The sequence below is a fragment of the Armigeres subalbatus genome, chromosome 3, assembly GCF_024139115.2.
Source record: "Armigeres subalbatus isolate Guangzhou_Male chromosome 3, GZ_Asu_2, whole genome shotgun sequence".
Classification (NCBI taxonomy): domain Eukaryota; kingdom Metazoa; phylum Arthropoda; class Insecta; order Diptera; family Culicidae; genus Armigeres; species Armigeres subalbatus.
Genome location: NC_085141.1, coordinates 132,329,233 through 132,351,122, shown reverse-complemented (window position 1 = coordinate 132,351,122; position 21,890 = coordinate 132,329,233). Strand labels below are relative to the sequence as shown.

The 21,890-nt window shown below is 42.0% G+C and overlaps 1 protein-coding gene and 1 long non-coding RNA gene across 2 annotated transcripts in view; both read right to left on the bottom strand.

Moving 5' to 3' along the window:
* LOC134219544 (integral membrane protein DGCR2/IDD-like) overlaps positions 1–21,890 on the bottom strand; it is a 214,993-nt gene that overhangs the window by 163,015 nt on the left and 30,088 nt on the right. The window lies entirely within an intron of this gene.
* Positions 12,842–13,687, bottom strand: LOC134228137 (uncharacterized). Its single transcript, XR_009983846.1, has 3 exons — positions 13,566–13,687; positions 13,430–13,507; positions 12,842–13,367 (listed from the first exon to the last, which is right to left on the bottom strand). It is a non-coding gene; the product is annotated as an uncharacterized LOC134228137 (long non-coding RNA).

Here is a 21,890-nt window from a genome sequence, read left to right as displayed (position 1 = left end):
TTTGACCTTTCATTAGGCTTGGAAGAACCTAAACATGTTCAGCTCATAAAGGGATCAATTTCCCCCTATATGGGGATCAAGTCTCCCGCAAGTTTTGAAAATGCCAAATTTTCTATCTTTCGGCAAAATCGAGTTTTTGGTAACTTTTATGAACAAATAATTGCTTCCAATGACGTTTTTGAATAACTAATTAAATTCTTTATCAAGTCCATCAAAAAGCGTGCAAATCAGTGCATGTTACATCGAGAAATATCCTAAACAAAAAGTGGGGGATCATGTGTGTCCAGTTTCCCTACTAGACAGTCTTCCTATTAACGATTAATAATATAATTTTCCCACTAAAAAGGCTCCTGGCCTTTTGGGTTTGGCAGCACGGTGCGGCTGAAGTTCTTGGGCTGAACTGATTTTTTGTTCGGTTTGAGGATGCATTTTTAAATGTATTCTAATATGTTTATTTATATGTTAATATGGGCACGGCAAATGCTGGGTAAAGCGTACCATTGGTACTTCGCGTACCTGAAGGAATAAAATAGACCCCATCTTGCGGTCCTTAGCCTCTTACGTACCCAGCAACTCCTATCCCTACCTCCCCGTGGTGCTGGCCGGGATACGAGCAACCTTATAGCGAAGATCGGGTAACCCACGTGGTGGGAACCATGTTCGTATGCTGACAGGGAAGGGGGGTTTGCTCCTCTTCGGAGGTGCAAATCTTACTAAGCGTCTGTTCTCCATGTTAAGAGCGGCTCACAACAGCGTGTGTTCTCCATGTTAGAGGCGGCTGATCATCGTTCGAGTGCCAGCGAGGGACTCTAAGTGAAACTGTGCACCATGGTCCACCGGCTATAAGGAGCAATGGTCCTCCGGAAATTTAGGGGGTTTGGTGTCAGGCCCTGCAAGCCAGCCTTTAAAAAAACATACGCAACGAACAATCAACAAGAGAGTACGGACCGGAACCATCGGCGAAGACCACTGCGACGAAAAGGGACTAGCGATTGGAAACTCGGTTCGTGGAACTACAAATCTCTCAACTTCATCGAGAGCACACGCATACTCGCCGATGTGATCAAGGACCGTGGATTCGGCATAGTAGCGCTGCAGGAGGTTTGTTGGAAGGGATCAATGGTGCGAGCGTTTAGAGGTAATCATACCATCTACCAGAGCTGCGGCAACACACACGAGCTGGGAACAGCTTTCATAGTGATGGGCGATATGCAAAGGCGCGTGATCGGGTGGTGGTCAATCAATGAAATAATGTGCAGGTTGACGATCAAACGCCGGTTCTTCAACTTCAGCATAATCAACGTCCATAACGCACACTCCGGAAGCAATGATGATGATAAGGACGCCTTCTACGCGCAGCTGGAACGTGAGTTCCGACAGCTTCCAAGCCACGACGTCAAAATCACCATATGAGATCTGAACGCTCAGGATGGCCAAGAGGAGTAGTTCAGCGCTCACCGGCTGACGAACGAAAACGGCCTACGACTAATTGATTTCTCCGCCTCCAAGAATATGGCCATTCGCAGCACCTACTTCCAACACAGCCTCCCGTATCGGTACACCTGGAGATCACCACTGCAGACAGAATCACAAATCGTTCTGATTGATGGACGGCACTTCTCCGACATTATCGACGTCAGGACATATCGTGGCGCTAACATCGACTCTGACCACTATCTTGGGATGGTTAAACTGCGCCCAAAACTATCCGTCATCAACAATGTTCGGTACCGACGACCGCCGCGGTACGACCTAGAGCGACTGAAGCAACCTGATGTCGCCACTGCATACGCGCAGCATCTCGAGGCAGCGTTGCCGGAAGAGGGTGAGCTCGATGGGGCCCGTCTTGAGGACTGCTGGATTACAGTTCAAGCAGCAATTAACGATGCAGCGGAGAAAAACGTCGGGTATATAGGACGAAGTCGACGGAATGATGAGTTCGACGAAGAGTGCAGACAGATTCTAGAGGAGAAGGACGCAGCGCGGGCGGTCGCGCTGCAGCAAGGTACCCGGCAGAACGTGGAGCGTTATAGACGGAAGCGGAGACAGCAGACTCGCCTTTTTCAGGAGAAGAAACGCCGCCTGGAAGAAGCGGAGTGCGAGGATATGGAGCAGCTGTGCCGTTCTCAAGAAACACGCAAGTTCTACCAGAAGCTCAACGTATCCCGCAAAGGCTTCGTGCCGCGAGCCGAAATGTGCCGGGATAAGGATGGGAGCATCTTGACGGACGAACGTGTGGTGATCGAAAGGTGGAAGCAGCACTACGAGGAACATTTGAATGGCGCTGAGAGTACAGGCAGTGAAAGTTAAGGCAGCGGAGGAGATGACTACGTCAGTTCAGCGGACGATGGAAGCCAACCAGCCCCCACCTTGAGGGAAGTTAAGGATGCTAACAGCTAAAGACTAATAAATCAACTGGTAAGGATGATATCGGAGCTGAGCTCATCAAGATGGGCCCGGAAAAGCTAGCAACCACGTAGAGCTATGGAAAATTATGGACGAGAACAGCTTTCCTGGGAAGCTTACCAGACTGATCAAAGCAACGGTGGATGGTGTGCTAAACTGTGTGAAGATTTGGGGCGAACACTCCAGTTCGTTCGAATCGCGCCGGGGACTAAGACAAGGTGATGGACTTTCGTGCCTGTTGTTCAACATTGCGCTAGAAAGTGTCATGCGGAGAGCCGGGTGTAACAGCCGGGGTACGATTTTCAACAGATCCAGTCAATTTATTTGTTTCGCGGATGACATGGGCATTGTCGGCCGAACATTTGCAAAGGTGGCAGAACTACATCCGCCTGGAACGTGAAGTAACAAAAGTTGGACTGGTGGTGAATGCGTCAAAGACAAAGTACATGTTTGTGGGCGGAACCGAGCGCGACAGGGCCTGTGTATACTGAAACTAAACTGTATCCTGAGGAGGCTCGATCGTTGCAAACAATAACAGCATTGCATGTTTCAAGATCTAAAACGGTGAACGATGTCGGTAATATGTTGAAATTTCTGGTAAGTCCGTTCCTTTTTAAACTCACACTGGATATTATGACTCCATGGCCACATATATAAGTAACATAACATGACCCGCACTATTCCATTAAGAATACGGACGTATTTACCAATTATACAACAGCTGCCCTTGCGAGAAAGCTGTCCCATAACCAGCTAATAACGGTGGCATATGAGTCAATTCCCCGTATCCATCGAATCCTACTTTAGCAATATTTCACATCTTTTCTCTCTACCCAACTATGTGTATCGAAATTGAACAAGCCAGGACAAGGCTAATACCTTCGCCCCATCCGAGGAAAATCATCGGCAAGGATAATGGAGTGACATAAATTTCTTAGCAAAGTCACTCCCAACGTATTTCCACAGGGCGTCGGTGAGTCGCTGGCCTCTCGTTAAGTAGATGTCATATTATCATTTCCTTCCCTTTCCTAGTAACTGAGAAGATGGGCGTGGCCGGCAATGATAGCTTTCATGTTTTATCATTTTGGACCCCCAATTGGATTTCCATTGAATCCCAAATGGAAATCCATAAGCAATTGGGGTAAGAAAGGTAAAGCATAAACATGACAACTATCAGTATGCAATCTACGAAATACTTCGTTACAACGCAACGCAACGGAACCAAGGGCGACAGGGCCTGCCTGGGAAGCAGTGTTACGATAGACGGGGATACCTTCGAGGTGGTCGAGGAGTTCGTCTACCTCGGATCCTTGCTAACGGCTGACAACAACGTTAGTCGTGAAATACGAAGGCGCATCATCAGTGGAAGTCGGGCCTACTACGGGCTCCAGAAGAAACTGTGGTCGAAAAAGATTCGCCACCGCACCAAATGTGTCATGTACAAGACGCTAATAAGACCGGTTGTCCTCTACGGACATGAAACATGGACAATGCTCGAGGAGGAATTGCAAGCACTCGGAGTATTCGAGAGACGGGTGCTTAGGACCACCTTTGGCGGAGTGCAAGTAGACGTGGGGCGTATCCGAGGATGGAGAGATGCGGCCTCGAACCGTGTATTGTGGCGTCAAATTGTTGATTCAGTGTTATCTGTTTAGATGTAAACTAAATAAATGAATGAATGTTTATATAAGTTCTAGTGGAACGAAAAAATAAGAAGGATTGAAGTGCGTGAGTTTAGAACTAATGTGTGGTGATTATCAGCTTCAAGCAATGATTGTATCGAGCATTGTGACGATATTCAGGCACGTGTTTATCTCATGATACCGTTTTGTAAAAATGGAAAGACTCATTCCGGCTCAGTGGTGTTGCAACAAGAAGCGAAAGTTTTAAATCTACATTTTCTATATTAAAAATTAAAATCTATAATTGGATCAACTATAGGAGTAAAATAAATGGTTGACAAATATTGAGCATTTTTCGAGATAAATGGGAGACTTTTTTTTTTAATTGTCAATCATAAACGCCGCAAATAATATAAATAATTAGAAAAAAATATTAAGCTCTTTTAGTGGAATGTATTCAACCGTCTAAGACGAATTAAGTACTCTCCATTTAATTCCACCAATTATTAATAATTGGTGGAATTAAATGGAGAGTACTTAATTCGTCTTAGACTGTTGATAAATAATTAGTTTTCTATGCAGTGAGCAGTATTAATAAAAACATTCTCAAATCTCAATCATCGATGCTTCATGCACGAGCTAACTCGTTTGCGATTCTGTAGGGAGAGCATCGCGCTTGAGTTTCTCGGACAGCTCCTCTCCAGAGGTGAGCCAGCCTAGGGCGGCAAGCCTCTTTAATAAAAAAAAATCTCGGACAGAATCGCATCTCTTCGCTCACTCAACGAAAAATGATTTCGCTCTTCAAAACGTCAAAACGCAGTAGAGATGTATGTTTTGATCACATATGGAATTAGTAGTTCGGAGTCGAGCCAGCCTCGGGCTGAAAGTCTCCTTAATAAAGACACAAAAAAAAAATTAGTAGACATTGGTTCAGGCGAAAAAAGGTAATTCAATACATTCAACAACGAAGAACATGTAGAAACGTGCAATGATGCAAATCGCGATTTGAATCATGGGCGATTCTCTTTGCGATTTGACTCACGCATGATTTGAATCGCAGATGAGATCTGAGTATTTGAGATTTTACGAACAGTGAGCCGGGAATCGGGTCCATAGGCTCAAGTAGTGATTTACCCTATGGGCTTAATTTTCATTTTCCGTATAAGAAATTAGAGAAAATGTTTGGAGTGAATCATTCACTACCATAACCTTCTGTAACCTTCTGTTTAGATTACGACGGGACAGCACAATGATGTCTAAAAAATAGGACTGTCCCGTTAAATACGGTACGTTTGGTCAGCTTAGCTAGATGATACATACTAAAATTACGCTGGAACACAATACTTTGGTTCTCTGTAAAACAGGGGGGATTGAGTCACCCAAGGGTTCAAGTCTTCTCACCGTCCCCTGCTTCTGTTGCCTCTCTTGTACTGCTAAGTTGTACCGAAAGCTGTCGTATTTAAAAAAACAAATCAGCTCGCTGTTGTATCAAGAAGATCTATACCGATATTTTTCGATTTAGCTCGAATATATGCCCACATATTGAACGTAAAATATTGCACTTATTTACAATCAGTTACGGCGTTCAAAAGTTATTAAAACATGTAAAGGCAACTCTCGGATAAACACAAGAAAAGGAAAAAAAACTTTTACGTGGATCAATCAGGACTTTTGTGCTTATTTCGATTTTGTCGACCCGGCTGATATTCGATTCCTCTACCCGTCTGCATAATTAAACTGCATGCTGGTGGAGTTAACCTTTTCAATTACCCCAATCAAGTTCTGGTCGCGATATTTTATTAACGATACTACGGTGAACACTTAAGAACGACGAACTTTACAGTGACCCGGTGAAAAAAACATGAATGGAAACCTTCCTGAAGACGAGAATCAAACTTTCAATACGTTCATAATTTAGCAGAACAATACGTTCTCCTCCGTTGGATAACAGGCTATATGTGCTGAAAGGGCTACGGGAAGCCGAACGAGAGCGTTTTCTCTGGATAATAGGAAAGAAAGCAGCACCCAAATCTACTTTTCAATTTATTGTAACTCAAAACAATTACTTAGGTAATTTGCACTGTCTAAAGTTTTGCACATGTAGAATATTATTATACTCTCAGTGGAACGAAAATGTACTAGCGTTCTTACAAAGGATGAAAACAAATTTGAAAATATCATCTACATGTAGAATGTGTGTCATGTGCGTTTAGGGTGTATAAAATGAGCGAATACCCTTTCATGTTCACCATAATGGCAACGACAACGAAAGACCGGATTGAACCAGTTCCTTGTCACGCATTTGGGAATGGTGTGCAGGATGGCAGCCATGTAACACGAGCCCAAGGGGCTCACCGTTTGTGAACTGGATTTTATTTCGTTGTCAAAGTCAAACTTGGGTTGTGAATTATTCACACCATAATTGTTTCATCGGATGGGGTTTCTGTGGAAACAGCATGGTGATGAAAAAGCGAAGTAAAGACCCTGATTGAGTTTCGCTCCTGGAAGAAAATTTTGTGATGAATCCTCCTTGCTTTAAAAGGCATTTCAAATCATGTTGCGGTTCACTTTTCTATCTCACGGTCACGAAGTTCTTTCATCTCCAAAGAAAGAAAAAAGCATCGATTTTGTTTTTTATAACATGCTCACTACTGAACAAATCAAATCGAAAAGTAATAACATCTACTCTTCTTGTATAGATAAGATGAATAGAGGATTAAAATAATGAAGAATCGGAACAGTTATTATATGTTGAATCAAGAGGTAAAGGCCGATAACGTGAAATGGCAGTTGGAGTGAAATAAGTAGTTAGAACTTTTGCGTGAAATAAGCTGGATTAGAAGTTAATCTCAAATCCTGTAATGGTTTACCTCGGTTCACAAACTTTGGACGTCCCTAGAGTATAGATAGTGTTTCGAAAGCTACCACAATAATATATCCCTTGATGTTTTGGTCGTCCTACCGCAGTCCTTGCTCTCCGGTGGATACTCGTCAAGTTAGCAAAACGCCACTCAGTGTTAGAAGTCATCGGTGCTCATTTTCCATAGTAGGCAATTAACATGAAAAAAAAACTTTTCTGTTTTCCTTCGGTTTCCACGTATTAGGGTGATTATGTTGACAAAGGCGTAGGAAAACATGAGACGTCTTATAACTTTGTTTGAAGTTTGATCCGTGGCGTGGTTTATCTGACAAAATGGGTTTCAGAGATTATATCTTCGTGAAATATGTATGTGTATATGCTAAACATAGGAAAGGGAAGATGCATTAATTACGTAACGCAAAAATTCAACCCCCACCTCCCCTATGTCACGCTTTTTGTATGAAGCATCTGAAAATGGGTCACACTTCGGGCAACCGTCTCCCCCTCCAAGCGTTACGTAATTTATTAATGTTCTCAAAGGAAATATGTTTCAGAACGAGAAGAAAATACATTGACACGTGATGTCGGTAACAAAAGAAATATATGAAGACAGGCACGGCAAATGCTGGGTAAAGCGTACCATTGGTACTTCGCGTACCTGAAGGAATAAAATAGACCCCATCTCGCGGTCCTTAGCCTCTCCTATCCCTACCTCCCCGTGGTGCTGGCCGGGATACGAGCAACCTTAGGGAAGATCGGGTAACTAACCCCGGTGGGAACTATGGTCGTATGCTGACAGGGAAGGGGGGGTTTGCTCCTCTCCGGAGGTGCAAATCTTATTGAGCGTCTGTTCTCCATGTCAGGATCGGCTCACAACAGCGTCTGTTCTCCATGTTAGGGGCGGCTGATCATCGTCCGAGTGCCAGCGAGGGACTCTATGTGAAACTGTGCACCATGGTCCACCGGAAATAAGGAGGAATGGTCCTCCGGAAATTTAGGGGGTTTGGTGTCAGGCCCTGCAAGCCAGCCTTTAAAAATCATAAGCAACGAACAATCAACAAGAGAGGACGGACCGGAACCATCGGCGAAGACCACTGCGACGAAAAGGACTAGTGATTGGAAACTCGGTTCGTGGAACTGCAAATCTCTCAACTTCATCGGGAGCACACGCATTCTCGCCGATGTGCTCAAGGACCGTGGAGTCGGCATAGTAGCGCTGCAGGAGGTTTGTTGGAAGGGATCAATGGTGCGAACGTTTAGAGGTAATCATACCATCTACCAGAGCTGCGGCAACACACACGAGCTGGGAACAGCTTTCATAGTGATGGGCGATATGCAAAGGGGCAAAACATACTTTTGCATATAAACGATAAAGACGGATCCATAAAAAACTGGAAAACGATCCATAAATAACATCTGAATGTTCCTTAAAATGCTACCATAAATCCATAAAATAGTTAATGAGATTCCATAAAGAATAATTTTTCGATCCATAACTAAGCTAAAATTTAGCAATTAATTGGGAAATATGTTCCATTAACATGGTCAAGAAAAACAATACAATTCTTGCTATTTTCCCATGAAAATATGACAAATGATCCATAAATCTTTGGAAAATGATCCATAAAAAACTATAGGGTAAAACGACCTATTATGGAGGGGTTAAGCACCGTGTCGAAACAAAATTGATTACAAAAATTCTTCGAAAATTACCTGTTGGTCGATTTCCACATTGTAGTAGTTGAATAGGATGCTCGTTAACTATAGTTTCGTAAATATTACGTCAATTGTGCTGAAGTTATGTTGTTTTGTTTTTATCACCATAAAAACAAACTACCGCAATAATAGGACGCAGTTGCCTATCGTTGCGATATTTTTTGAAGGTCAGTCCTATTGTTGCGGTATTGCATGTAATTCTTATGGAGAGCGATACCGCAACAATAGGACCTTAGCACTACCGCAATAATAGGCTCAAAGGATTCAAATTTTTAACGAAAAATGTTAATTTTTCATCGTTTTGAACGGAATTTTGTCAAACAAAAGCTGTTCTAGTCGTTAATCCGAAGAGTTTTAGCGTACCCACAATTGTTTGCAATGCTATTATATCCAGAATGGACTTCTTTAACACTACCGCAACATTAGGGCATACCACAACGATAGGACGTTTTACCCTATTTTGATCCCTAAAACTTCAAATTTGCGCATTTTTTTATCGTGATGATGATCCATAATTTCAGTAATATGACCCATAATTTTAGTCATATGATCCATAATTCTGGCCATTTGATCCATAACTTTGTTCAAATGATCCATAGTTTTGGTGATATGATCCATACATTTTGATAAATGATCCATAGATTTTATAAAATGTGTGGATCAATTAATATAGTTTCATTGGCCTTCTTTCCAAGCATTATGGATCACATTATCAAAATTATGGATCATATGACCAAAATTATGGATCATATGGCTGAAATTATGGATCATCATCAGGATATAAATTGCGCAAATTAGAAGTTTTATGGATCAATATATAGTTTTTATGGATCATTTTTCAAAGTTTTATGGATCATAAAAATATTTTTTTATGGAATCTCTCGAACTATTTTATGGATTTATGGTAGCGTTTTATGGAACATTCAGATGTTATTTATGGATCGTTTTTCATTTTTTTATGGATGGTTTTTCCACATTGAACGGTGCAAAGTAAGGGCTGCCATGCAAAGGCGCGTGATCGGGTGGTGGCCGATCAATGAAAGAATGTGCAGGTTGAGGATCAAAGGCCGGTTCTTCAACTTCAGCATAATCAACGTCCATAGCCCACACTCCGGAAGCACTGATGATGATAAGGACGCATTCTACGCGCAGCTGGAACGTGAGTACGACAGCTGCCCAAGCCACGACGTCAAAATCATCATAGGAGATTTGAACGCTCAGGTTGGCCAAGAGGAGGAGTTGAGACCGACTATTGGAAAGTTCAGCGCTCACCGGCTGACGAACGAAAACGGCCTACGACTAATTGATTTCGCCGCCTCCAAGAATATGGCCATTCGCAGCACCTACTTCCAACACAGCCTTCCGTATCGGTACACCTGGAGATCACCACTGCAGACAGAATCACAAATCGACCACGTTCTGATTGATGGACGGCACTTCTCCGACATTATCGACGTCAGGACATATCGTGGCGCTAACATCGACTCTGACCACTATCTGGTGATGGTTAAACTGCGCCCAAAACTATCCGTCATCAACAATGTTCGGTACCGACGACCGCCGCGGTACGACCTAGAGCGACTGAAGCAACCTGATGTCGCCACTGCATACGCGCAGCATCTCGAGGCAGCGTTGCCGGAAGAGGGTGAGCTCGATGGGGCCCCTCTTGAGGACTGCTGGAATACAGTCAAAGCAGCCATTAACGACGCAGCGGAGAACAACGTCGGGTATATGGATCGAAGTCGACGGAACGATTGGTTCGACGAAGAGTGCAGACAGATTCTGGAGGAGAAGGACGCAGCGCGGGCGGTCGCGCTGCAGCAAGGTACCCGGCAGAACGTGGAACGTTATAGACGGAAGCGGAGACAACAGACCCGCCATTTTCAGGAGAAGAAACGCCGCCTGGAAGAAGCGGAGTGCGAGAAGATGGAACAGCTGTGCTGTTCTCAAGATACAAGCAAGTTCTACCAGAAGCTCAACGCATCCCACAAAGGCTTCGTGCCGCGAGCCGAAATGTGCCGGGATAAGGATGGGAGCATCTTGACGGACGAACGTGTGGTGATCGAAAGGTGGAAGCAGCACTACGAGGAACATCTGAATGGCGCGGAGAGTACAGGCAGTGAAAGTCAAGGCAGCGGAGGAGATGACTACGTCAGTTCAGCGGACGATGGAAGCCAACCAGCCCCCACCTTGAGGGAAGTTAAGGATGCCATTCAACAGCTAAAGACCAACAAAGCCGCTGGTAAGGATGGTATCGGAGCTGAGCTCATCAAGATGGGCCCGGAAAAGCTGGCCACTTGCCTGCACAAACTGATAGTCAGAATCTGGGAAACCGAACAGCTACCGGAGGAGTGGAAGGAAGGGGTTATATGCCCCATCTACAAGAAAGGCGACAAGCTGGAGTGTGAGAACTTTCGAGCGATCACCATCCTTAATGCCGCCTACAAAGTGATATCCCAGATCATCTTCCGTCGTCTGTCACCATTAGTGAACGAGTTTGTGGGAAGTTATCAAGCCGGCTTCATTGACGGCCGCTCGAAAACGGACCAGATCTTTACTGTACGGCAAATCCTTCAAAAATGCCGTGAATACCAGGTCCCAACGCACCATCTGTTCGTTGATTTCAAGGCGGCATACGACAGTATAGACCGCGTAGAGCTATGGAAAATTATGGACGAGAACAGTTTCTCTGGGAAGCTTACCAGACTGATTAAAGCAACGCCAACGGTGGATGGTGTGCAAAATTGAATATTTCGGGCGAATACTCCAGTTCGTTCGAATCACGCCGGGGACTATGACAAGGTGATGGACTTTTGTGCCTGTTGTTCAACATTGCGCTAGAAGGTGTCATGCGGAGAACCGGGTGTAACAGCCGGGGTACGATTTTCAACAGATCCAGTCAATTTATTTGCTTCGCGGATGACATGGACATTGTCGGCCGAACATTTGCAAAGGTGGCAGAACTGTACACCCGCCTGAAACGTGAAGCAACAAAAGTTGGACTGGTGGTGAATGCGTCAAAGACAAAGTACATGCTTGTGGGCGGAACCGAGCGCGACAGGGCCCGCCTGGTAAGCAGTGTTACGATAGACGGGGATACCTTCGAGGTGGTCGAGGAATTCGTCTACCTCGGATCCTTGCTAATGGCTGACAACAACGTTAGTCGTGAAATACGAAGGCGCATCATCTGTGGAAGTCGGGCCTACTACGGGCTCCAGAAGAAACTGCGGTCGAAAAAGATTCGCCACCGCACCAAATGTGTCATGTACAAGACGTTAATAAGACCGGTTGTCCTCTACGGACATGAAACATGGACAATGCTCGAGGAGGACTTGCAAGCACTCGGAGTATTCGAGAGACGGGTGCTTAGGACCATCTTTGGCGGTGTGCAAAAAGACGGTGTGTGGCGGCGAAGAATGAACCATGAGCTCGCCCAACTCTACGGCGAACCCAGTATCCAGAAGGTAGCTAAAGCCGGAAGGGTTCGATGGGCAGGACATGTTGCAAGAATGCCGGACAGCAACCCTGCAAAGATGGTGTTCGCTTCCGATCCGGCAGGTACGAGACGGCGTGGAGCGCAGCGAGCGAGATGGGCAGACCAGGTGCAGAACGACTTGGCGAGCGTGGGGCGTATCCGATGATGGAGAGATGCGGCCTCGAACCGTGCATTGTGGCGTCAAATTGTTGATTCAGTGTTATCTGTTTAGATGTTAACTTAATAAATGAAATGAAATAATACTATTATAAAATAAAAACACTTGTAAGGACGTGACCAGGTACGTACTGGTACTACAGAGGTTAATAATTTATTTTAACTAACATAATATTTTTCACTGCATTAATCACACCTCCTTCCACGGGAAAAAGTGTAACGTATTATCTAGAGCTCAGTACAAACAGCAGCTTATGCGCCACTTCCTCAAATAAGGAAGACTGCTGATGCTCTTTTGGGATCCCGGCTATGAGACCCTCTTCTAGGGCGAGTCTTTCAATGGCTCAAACACTACGCCAAATCTTGCACCCGAACGGAGAATAAACTTACCTGTTCAGACCCACCGTGCAAACCGAGAGAACTCTTCAGTCTATGTGAATCATAAAGTTAAATTGGCTAAATGAGAAAGAGAATAAAAATAAGTATCGAATTCATTTCAATTGAGATGTTAACCAATGCAGAATAAGCTCATATGGGTATCTACTTGGGACCAATGCACGAATGGAGATAATTAACTTTATTGGTCCAATTTCAGTGTGCACAAATTCTCTCCTAGCTACCCTGACCTTCTCTCAACCTAACTATGTGTCTTATGAGTACTTGCCGGCGCTGAAGGTCCAACGACGCGTTGATCGGGGCCCCGACAAGGATCGAATTCAGCTGACTCTCACGTTCGCTCTCTCCGTTTTCTACGCTTCGAACCAGGTTGGACACACCTTACCAAACTCGACGTTGAAAACCAGCACCGCGCGAAAAGTTCATTCGTCGTCTCACCATACGCCTCGGAAACAAATTCGACGCAACGACCGCATGTTATCGAGCGATCTTTCCAACCGTCGCTCTTGTCGGATCGGTTAGGCGTGATTCGATGATGTTGCGCTTCAGTAGGCGGATTTCGTGTGGTTGAGAAACGAGATGAATCGTACGGGACGAAAACGTGCTCACGAGTGTCCTCGGCGCAAGTGCATACGCATCAAGTCGGCAGAGCTCGTGGGTGGTAATTTGACGGGTGGCCCAATCCTACGCAAGCACCCTACGTTGTAGGGGATTTCTACAACGCAGTTCGGTTTTATTAGAAACGATCCTATTTTGAAGCGATGTAGAGTGGCTTACCTTGCTTCGGGTTCTAACTCATTCAAGAGTACTAATAGTTGCACATGTGATGCCTCGAAGCTAACTACTGTTAATAAACTAATTAAACAGTTCTTACTTATAGGGAGAATTTTACTTTTGGGTTATTGGTTCTTACCAATTCAAGATTAGCTTATTTCTCTAGGCACTGAAGGTGATTTTCAACTATTTAAACTTTAAACGAATCTTTCGCACTATGGCGTCGGTTGGCGTCTCTACGTTTAAACTGGCTTTTAGTAGCACATCCGCACTGGCAAAGAATCACTATTCAAATGAGAAATCGCGATGGCCAAGCTGCCTCTAGTTATTGTTTAAACTACAATTGCGCGTTAGATAATAGAACAAAGAATTCCTTCTCGGTTTAACTATTTAATCCTACCACACTGCAATATGCACGTGTGTACGAGGTATCATATTAAAACCAGGGAGCTCACTCTTTCGTATCGGATTCAAGAGATTGGGAGAGCGGAGCCAAAATTCAAATTATAATTTAACCGCGTACACTCAGAAATATCCCTGTTATCAAAGAAGAGCGAAATTGGTCTGTGTCCATGCTGAGCTTTTATAGCTATTTCATATCGATATTCAAAATGGAGATCGAATTAATAGTCGAGGAGAAGTTTAGTGAATTCATCCACAAATTGGAAGGTATTACAATCTGGCGTTACAAAAGTATAGCTTGAAGTAAATTGACAGTGTTTTGATATATAAGCTTAGAACAGAATACACGATTTGTTTTAATAATTTTATATTGTTGTTTTCCCTGGAAAGTAGAATAATTCCGTCCAATACGTTGCGTGTCTTGTAGAATCTTACTTTCATCGGATTCACCACAGGATAATTGAGACTACTCAACACTTCAACCTCCTCATTATTCTATTCCATCACAACTTTATAGCCACTTGTTCCATGAAATTGACGCAACGTCTTTCCGCTTTTTTTTCCATCCATCTCCAAAAAGGAAGTGGGGAGCGAAGTTTTTAGCATTCCAATTATTGCAACCGTTATCCGCTGAAAAGTTTCATTTTTTACGCTACTTTCTTGCCGGAAGAATATCGCCCTTCCCTTTATCTATTCTTCTCCACAAGACAATGAATGAGAAGCTCTTTCTTGATCCACGGCATCGTCTCGAGGCCTCGAGAGGGAAAATTTTTAATTACTGCTAAACACCCTCGCGGTGTATTAAAATCACACTCAGCCAACTATCCGGCCGGCGACTGGAGTGTAATTTTCGTCCTTAGAAAAAAATGGAACGGCGCGCGGTGACGTTTTCCTTGAAGGATGATTCTCATATTCTAAGAACACTTGTAGAAGACTCTTTCTGCTGGTCTCCAGAAGCCACTTCAACAATCACCGCCAGCGCCACCACCATCACAACAAATAGCGATGTTGGCGAATGTCGTGACTTCCCATCCCATCCCATTTTCCGCCGTTTGTTTTTTTTCTCTCCATCATTTATGTGACCCAACCTGACCGACTCCCGGCATTGTTGACTATTGCCTCGAGTGTTGTTATGCTCTTCAGTCTCACTTTGGCTGTAGTGGTTGAATGGCTGGAAGTATGAAACATTGCCGCTTTTCCCATTTATCGTGCATCTAGCCTAACATCATTGAAAGGTTGAATACTCTCAATCACAACACAATAATGGATTGTGCTAGCAAAAGGTTCTAAGGGCACATCGAATTGGAACAAATCTCTATATACGATAGTCGATGGTACAACGATTATTTATATTTTCAAGATATCCTACATTGATAAACGTCACTCTTATGGAAGGTACTTTCCTTCGTCAGTTGGATTTACCCGATTAAGCTAACAGGGTAAATAATATATTTTGGATCTTTGGCAAAATATACGTGTTAGGTATCCAAAAGTGCTCCAGAAATTAATGTTCATATGTCTGTTTAGCATCTCCCATAAACCCTTCCTAACGAATTTTATGTAAAAAAATAAACAAATTATACACAACAGTTTAAAATATATTCAGATGTCCAAAATACCATCGTTACCTTAAGTCAAGTTGTAGATAATAGGTATTTGCTGCCATTTCCGATATTGTTAGAAGGATTATTTGTGGAAATTGGCGAATGAAGAACTCACGAAGATTATGTTATAGCTTTGTATTATGATGGTAATAAAAATGTTATTCTTTATCTTGCATGGTTCAATGGAAAATAAATTTCTTTGTGAGATAATAGAATCAACAGAGTAACTACTTTAACGGCAATTTATGTTCGTCTTTGAAGGCACAATGGTTTTGCGGCTGTCGTTCTAATTAGGGAAGGGCAGTACAAAATATACCTACTGGGAAAAATGGCCCCACTTATAAATTCACTCATATAATCTTTTGTAAGACATCTCTGAACGAATGTTACCATTACAATTCAATATTAGTTATTCATTATCGAGTTGCAATGGAAAAATTGAACAAAATACCTTCATTTTTACTTAATTTTTACGATTTCCGATTCTTCCATCCCACCCGTAAGATTTTCCTTTAATCCTTCAAGACAAAACAAACAACCATGCGTTCACCATTTTTTCACATGCAATTGAGTCATTTTACATCACCTTTCGGGCGTATTGCTCAGGCCCATTTTAAAAACATAAGCAAGTCACAAAAACCAGTTAGCCTTGAGAGCAAAGGGTAGGATTGCCAATTCGGAGAAGACGAATTCGATTCTCAGTCCGGTTTAGGAGGCTTTCGGGTGAGAAACATCATTGGCTCCCGGGACATACTGCATCTATTCCATTGTGATTTCCACATAAGATACGGTTAACTGGAATTGGAAAATTTTGGGTAGAAAGATGCATTGAGAATTCAGGGATACCTAAATTAGAAATTCAATGCAGTCAGTTAGGATCAAAATCATATATTTTTGGTAGAAGTTAGTATAAGTTGCGGCTGAAAATTAAACAACGTTAGAATTCACAAATGCAGCAAGATTATTGTTGATTGGAATCATATGTATATTGAACTATAAAATCGGACCAAAGTCAAGTGTGATATGACGCTTTATGGCTATGTTTTTGAAGACGGCTACGAGGTATATTGATGTGACCACAACCCAACAATAGCGCGAGTGCTTCTTGCTGTTAGTAGCATTCGCTCTAAAAGATTATTTGTACGAATGGACCATTGGCCCGAATTGACGTTTTTTCAAACAGAAAGAAATTGACAGGAAAATTCAGAGCTTCTTAGTAGAATGTCAAATGGTCAAATGGCCATTACGTCGAAAGTGAATTGTAGCATCATTTTTTATATAAATACTCATACATACTCATGCAATGGCGGGCATATAAAAGCTTATAATTAATAACTGAGGAAATGGTAATAGAATACTAAGTTGAAAAGAAGGCCAAGTTCCAGTTGGAATGTACAGCCATTGAAGAAGAAGAAGAAGAAGAAGAAGAAGAAGTGTGAGCAGTAGGGATTGTATTCAAGGGCTTGATGACTACTCCCCAGGCCACTGCGAGTTGTAGGTTTTACCTAGAATGTGGTGCATGAAACTTGAACCATGCTCGAGGAGGACTTTCAAGCACTCGGGGGCTTTGACCATCTTTGGTGGCGCGTAAGAGGACGGTGTGTGGCAGTGGACGAAAGCCCAATTCTTCGTCGAACCCAGTATGCATCCAGAAGGAAGCCAAATCTGGAAGGGTACAATGTGCAGAACATGTTGCAAGAATGCCGAACAGCAATCCTGCTAAGTAAGTGTCAGTCTTGTTCTTCATTCTGCACGAAAAAAATTGATTTTACAACGTCTAAACGTTTATGTAATCTTAATTCAGTAAGTGTAACTAATAGAGGGATGTTTGAATTTTCAAAATGTCCTATTAATCTATCAGAAAAATGCTCGCCATTGGGATAATGGTACAATATATGTAACCGAGCCTAAAGCCTAAAACAAAAGAAAGGGCGGTGCAAAGGAAAAATTTCAAAGATTAGCTACCCTTTCCATAACGAGTGCAATGAGAAGCACGCCGAACAAAGCGAAAGCACTAGACGCTTTGCTCAATGTGCTTCCTTTGGATCAATTTATTCAATTAGAAGCTGAGAGGAGTGCTTTGAAGATCAGAAAAGATTTGAACTTCTTCGAAGGTGACCTAAAAGGACATCTAAGTATTCTAAATAAAATAAGTATCAGCTCACTGATCACTAACAATGATGACTGGATGAGGAAAAGATACAACTTTTATCGATGTTTTGATGTAATTAATCTTGAGCGAAGTATATGGACAAATAGTGAACAAAATCTTCGCTCAGGATCAATTGTGTTCTACATCGATGGTTCAAAACTGAACAATCAAGTTGGAGTAGGCGTGACAGGCCTGGGGTTAAGTATTTCGATTTCCATGCGCAAGTGGCCAACTGTTTTCCAAGCTGAAGTTCAGGCTATTCTGGAATGCTCCAATTTATGCTTACGTCGAAATTATAGGCATTCAAATATTTGCATAATATCTGATAGTCAAGCAGCATCGAACGCCTTGAAATCAGCAACATGCACGTCTAAACTTGTTTGGGAATCTGTTCAATCACTCTAAACCTTGACCTGTCGTAACAAAGTGAATCTGTATTGGTCATTGTGGCATTGAAGAATGCAACGAACAAGCTAATATGCTGGAAAGACTTGGATCAACTCGACAATTCATAGGTCCGGAACCATTTTGTGGTGTATGTGGTGCGTGTGCTTTCAGAATGGAACTCAAATCCTGGAAAGAATTCAAAAATAGAAGACATTTAGAAAAACACCTTATTTGCAAGGCAGTTTTATTAATCCTGTGGCAGTTTTATTTTTCTGTGGTATACATGTTGAGTACTCGGAACATCTTTTATGTCATTGTCCGACAAATTCTTTAACAGGGGGCTAATATAACCCTCTGAAGTTTAGAGACCAAATCCCAATACGGTAGTAAAGTTCATCAGAACCAAATAATACCGAATTGGGACAAAGCTGTAAGTCAAGGCGATGCGATTGCTCTACATAGCAATAATGCGTCAATAAAGCTATATCAAATGGGGCATATAGGGGAACTGTTCCGATCTCCATCTCTCTGTACATATATCCATCTCAAGCCTAAACAAAGAAATACGGCACTAAATTCGTCACTTCTTTTTGTCAACATGCGTGCTTACTGCTGAAAAAAATCACAAAAATAATAAACAAACCAAATTCCTTTCCATTGCTTTGTTTTTGATGGGATGGAAATAGGAGCTATGAAATGAAGTGGCGAACCGTTCCCCTATCACAATAGATCTAACAAATGGTCGCAGTGATGAAAATACCCAACAAGGAAAAAAAATTAACCGAAACGTCTGATGAAAAAGTAAAACTTGTTTTTGAGTATAAGAAGACTGCCATAACCATCATCATCATAGGCGATCTATTCTAGAAAGTTTAATAATTAACTGAAAACTTTATTTCGACCAAATGGCCATTCAACCTAGATGAGAGTTGATAAATATTGTTCTTCTGCTGCATCAGATGACTACTAAAGCAAGTAATTTAAATGATGTAGCTAGCATGCCTATTATAGCCACCCCGGGTCCATAATACGCAATGTCGAGTTTGTTTATATACGTATTATTTGATTTGCATGTTCCATTTCTGCATGTTCCTTGTGCCCCCTTTGTTTGCTAGTAATGGGCCCTCTAGCGTATTTACATTCACATATTAGTTAATATAACTAAATTCATGTATTCCACTTCATAACAATTGTATGGAACTGCTGTCCTGGTATATAAAGAAACTTCATCTGGGGAACATCCACAAATTACGTAACGCTTAGAGGGGGGAGGGGGTTGCCCGAAGTGTGACAATCCATACAAAAAATTTAGAGGCTTCATACAAACAGTGTGACAAAGGGGGGAGGGGGGTTTGAAAATGGCCAATTTTTGCGTTACGTAATTAATGGATCTTCCCACGGAAGATTGCAGGAAATCGTAGATTCCTGCATTTAATTTGGGATTTTGTTTAGGGGGTGCATTATACGCACGGGGTCCATTACAAGCCCTCACTCCCAAATCTATTTCACCCAGGGAATCAATATTCGAGCAACGCCCAACAATATACTCTTTGTCATCAAACGAGTTTGTTACTGACAAACGCACCTAGCTACAAACCTTTATCAGAACCCGAACACAATATGACAAGAATCATTTGCCTTGCATGCTCTGATATTTCCGATAATACGATGCTAATTTTGTAATCATTGTTCGATTCTGTATTCTGTATGACATTATGGTGATGATACGACAAAGCCACAGATCGGTCATTATGGAAAGCACGTGACTTCTTTTCAAAACTTTCCAAAAGTACGAGTTGAGAGAAACGGAACGCGCATGAAGATGAAACAATGCACATTGGAAAAAAATTGTCCATAACGAGAATAAATTCGATATCTTGGTTCGGTATTGGCGAATTGCGCTGAAATTTTGACACAAATCGTATAACTTTCTGGGGAATCGAGCAAAGGTGCTTAAGTTCACTGCACGAAGCTGCAAGACCTCGTTTTACCCCAATGCCCCTTATTTGATATGCTTTCCGGAAGACCTTGGCATTTTGGGTAATAGCTATTCAATAACAGAACGTTGGGTAAAATAAGCAATATTTTAGTTTCTTTAGTCGTGCGGGGACAAAAATAATTCCACTCGACTCCCTGGAAAACTCTAGATCAGACTAGTAATGTGAAGTTATTTGTCTGCAATTTGAGATATAGGGGTCTCAAGATCTCAATTCCCAACATCGTGCAGTAAACAGAGCTCACATAACACGATTGTTGGTTAAATTTGAGGTCAAATATGTTATGTTTTGACGATTATTTGTATTCCCAAGCTTGACTAATTACATACCAAATAAGAGGCATTGGGTTAAAACGAGGGCTTGCAGCCTCGGGCAGTGAACTTATCCACCTTTGCCTTTATTTGCATTATGTACATTTTTTCCCAGATCATTCGACGTGAATTTCAGCACTGTACGAAAGTTATTAAGTCAGATTTTGGATTTTAGAAATGCAAGTAGAAAGACATGTGGAGAACTTGAAATTCACCACTGGTTTACTTGTAAAGTCACCTTATGGTTTGGTGGTAAGGAGTAAAATAAGTTCAATTGCTGTTAATGCCTCTAGTACAAGATACGATTGTCAACCGATTCTCACTCTGGCTGGTGAGTTTTTATCAATTGATAAATTAAAATGGTATAGACATGCTAATGGTATAGACATTTATTTTTGACGCCAAAATTTCTCAGTAAAAGTGACGTTTCGGTTGCTGCGATACGGTAAATATATTGCGGAAAATATGTAACAAACGAAATTTCTTACCAAGATTCATTTTTCAAATATACTGAGCTACAGCGATGTCCGATTCTGCTGAGCTCGAAAAATAAAAACTTAGTGTTTTTCTCTTAGATCAATGTGGAAAACTTCATGCTTTAAAGAATTGGGACCTTCTTTGATGGGACATTGGAAGTTGACGAAAGGCTTATTCCATTGAAAATATGATTTTCCAGCCAAAACAAAACTAGCTTATTCAGCTTAAATTGTTTGTTGTTTGTTCATTGAGCAGGGCAAATGCGAACTTAGAAGAAGTAACCAAAGTAAAACTGGCAAGTAGGTCATTTGGCATTATGTCGATTGGTTTAAAAGCATTCTTTAAAACAACAGTCGACTATCTACATCTCGATGTTCTATATCTAGATATCTTTCTATATGTGGAAGGTTTGCTCGGTACTAGAAATACTAGAATAAGAGATCGGTGAAGACGTCATCTTGTTCCAATCGAACCGTCAAAAGTGATTCCAATTCGACATGTTTAGATTTTGCATCCATAAGAGCAAGCAAAAAATGCAAGTGCTGCCAGTATTATTTTCACGACTTCATGTCACGTTGCCAATTCGACAGTTTTTCACTCCGCCGGCCTCTGGTTATAGGGTTGCTACTCGGTACCTTCAATATGCATACATATTTGCTTTCTACATCTCGATATCCTCCCTATCTCGGTATCTCGATGTGTTCTGATCGTGTTTTTTTAGGATTCTATCTCCATATGTCGATATATTAAAATTGTTAGGCTACTAGGCAATAACAAACACATCAAAAACAAGAAATGTTATTTGGTCAGGGTTTTGCCAAATCGCACCAAGTGCCAACAAAAAAATACCCATTTTCTTGACCAAACTTTCGTTAAAAAGATTTAATTGATCGTAAATCGTATCGGATATCCCTCAATCCCATAACTGAGGATATCCTACAACGCATGTACGAACGAATTGATGTGAAACGATTTCCGTATTCCTTGTACGAACAAAATTTCACAAGTCAGTCGAAAAGCCGCTTGGTGCGATTTCCCAGAATTTCGACCATTTATTTTGTTGTCGTTTTTCATAGCAACGAGATTTTTTTGATCTAGTACCCATTTAAATTTTCCACACACACGGACTGCTTT